Consider the following 232-nt stretch of genomic DNA (forward strand, 5'->3'; position numbering starts at 1 on the left):
TCTCGTCTCTAGATCTCTATGTATATATTATATATATATTATATATATATTATATATATATTATATATATATTAATATTTATATTTATATATTGTACGCGTACATTGTATATACGTGTACTTGTACGGAAGTGTCTTCAATGAAGAGGGCGCTGGCTTGACGTTGAGTAGGAAGTGTTATTAGCCACCTATTTATGGAAAGTAGGGGGCAGATCGAGTTTGAGTTGAGGTTA

At 30.6% G+C, this 232-nt stretch overlaps 1 protein-coding gene across 5 annotated transcripts in view; it reads left to right on the plus strand.

Moving 5' to 3' along the window:
- LOC102676779 (MOB kinase activator-like 2) overlaps nt 1-232 on the plus strand; it is a 61,335-nt gene that overhangs the window by 48,149 nt on the left and 12,954 nt on the right. The gene's annotated exons all lie outside the window — the stretch shown is intronic.

Source organism: Apis dorsata, unplaced genomic scaffold, assembly GCF_000469605.1.
Source record: "Apis dorsata unplaced genomic scaffold, Apis dorsata 1.3 scaffold_236, whole genome shotgun sequence".
Lineage (NCBI taxonomy): Eukaryota > Metazoa > Arthropoda > Insecta > Hymenoptera > Apidae > Apis > Apis dorsata.